The sequence below is a fragment of the Myotis lucifugus genome, unplaced genomic scaffold, assembly GCF_000147115.1.
Source record: "Myotis lucifugus unplaced genomic scaffold, Myoluc2.0 scaffold_292, whole genome shotgun sequence".
NCBI lineage: Eukaryota > Metazoa > Chordata > Mammalia > Chiroptera > Vespertilionidae > Myotis > Myotis lucifugus.
In genome coordinates this window covers 1,292,036-1,294,340 of record NW_005871340.1, presented here as the reverse complement: position 1 = coordinate 1,294,340, position 2,305 = coordinate 1,292,036, and positions in this window count along the sequence as shown.

Sequence of the window (2,305 nt, the reverse complement as noted above, 5' to 3'; positions counted from 1 at the left end):
AAAATCAGACATCCCAACATGTAGGAAGTAGGAGAATTCGTGGGTCTGTGAGTTACGACAGGGTCAGAATACAAAAGGGGTAGTGGCCCCATCTCCCAGTGCCAAGGGGAGCCAGTGTCCCCTCCTGTTCCATCTCTTTACTCTCCTGACCCATACCCCAGCCTTGATTGATTTCCATCCTGCAAACCAGGAACAGAGAGAGGAAACCCAGAGGACAGCTTTCCTAGCTCTCTGCGACCCAGCCCCACTTGGTGGAGGGAACCCCGGCCATAAGGGATCAAAGCACCTCTCCGTGTCCCTGGAGGCCTGGGGAGCAGCCCACAACCGGGACTTCATGTAGTGGTGGCTCTCAGATGGAAGCAAAGGTGGGACTCAAATCGGCTCCCTCTTGCCTCCAGGGGCTACTGGGTGCTGGAGACAGCCTCCCGGTGAGCTTCCGGCACCAGGAGAGATTCTGGGGATTCTTGGGACCCTTCTTGTGGGGAGGAATTCTAGGGCCGGCCTGGAATTCTTATCTAGCCTCCCCAGATCCCTTCCACTCGAGGTTCTCCAAGGTTCCCAGGCCGCCGCCGCCACTTCCCAGCTTTGCGCAAAAAACAAGGCGAGGAGCGCGCAGCGCCCCGGGGCAGCTGTCATCTTGCAGCGGGAGAGAACTCTCCGCTCCCCTTCTTCTGGCCAGGAGGGCGAGGCTGGAGGTTGAGGAGTCCTTAGGGGATTAGACATTGAGGATTTACGCCCTCCCGTTCTGCCACAGAGGAAGCACAGACCCCTCTCCAAAGTTAATTCCTGTGCTTTTGCCGGCTGGGGCGCAGTCGGTGACAACTCAGTGCGCGCTGGCGGTATTTGTGCGCCAGCTCTTCCAACGGGGGAGCAGAGCCTGTTCCTGAAGACCCCGGCCAGCTACCACCTCTGGTGCCTCCAGGACCCCCGTGCCCGCCGACTCTTTGAGGTCCGGGCTTGCCTGAGGCTGAGGGGCCCCAGGAGAGAGGCGACAGCCTGACGCCTAGAGACGGCGGGCAGCTTGGAAAAGAAGGAAGGCAGCGGTCCACCCTTTTGCCTTCCTATCTGCAGGGGGAATCTTAGCAGTGCCTGGGGGCTCCTCGAGAAAGGAGTGGGAGGGAGGGGGGCCACAGGAGGCTGAATAGCTAATGGCTTGACCGAGGAGGGGGCTTCTTTCTCTCGCCTTCGCTCGGCACTGAAAGAGCAGAAGACAAAAATCTGGCGAGCGAGCTGCCCGGGCCGAGACTGGCCACTTCAAACAGCCCTTCAAACAAAAGGGGACGACGAAAAGAAAGCCCCACCTGTCTCCAGTGTTTGCTAAAATAATAATAAATAGATTTCGTTTAATAAATAATTACAAGAGATTGTAAAGTGGAGTGCTTTGGAAAACATCTACCACGGGAGTCCCGCAGCCAGCCGTCACCTGCTCCCAAGGCGGGCAACTTTATTGTTAAGCCACCCCCCAACTAGTTCGCCTCTGATAAACTCTCCCTGGTTTTCACAATGACTGTTTACTCATAGTTAGCACAATATTACCTTGGCCGTGATAAACCCAGAGGGGGGAGACCTGGCCCCTGGCCCCTGGGCACACCTGTCCCAGAAGCTGACACATGCATTTGGCACCGAGCAGGCCTCCCCCCGGGGGCCGTGTACATTGGCCCAATTGCCACCCATTTATAACAGGTTGGCTGCAAGGCCTATCTCGGTCCTATTTGTCTTCTTTTATTGAAAACATATGGTCTCCAGGGGCTCACCAGCCCCATATTTCATCTGCCGGGAGCTGGGGCGCTTCCGCAGGCTGGTGCTGCCTGGCCGCTGCTCCCCACCCAACGGCTGCTGCCTGCTGCGCCAGCTGAGGGGAAGGCGCTGGTGGGGTGGGGAGAGATAAGGCGGGCTCCTCATTCACTTTGGGAAAGAGCCTTTCCCTCAGAGACTCCCCCTCCCCGGGCTCAGGGACCTCGTGCGCTCTTGAGTGGGTGACTGGTTCTCTTTCTTGGTTAGGTGAGAGGGCGCCATATGCCACCCCCAAGGGCGCACAAGGAAGCTCTGGCCCAGGGAGTTCTCCAACAAAGGGAGGAGAGGGCCCGGGACCCCAGGAGCCCCTGAGGTCTTTATTTCCAGACCCTCCTCCCTGCCCAGGGCCGCCTCCCCCCCTGCGTCCGAAGCTGGCGCATTGCGCCTGGAAACAAAGTGTCCACATTGTCCCCGCCGCTGATGCAGACAGTGAATGCGTGAAAAGGTGCATTGCGCACTAAGACACCTGTTGAAGCGGCGCCTCTTCTCAGCGCCTCTTTCTGCTCTGCCC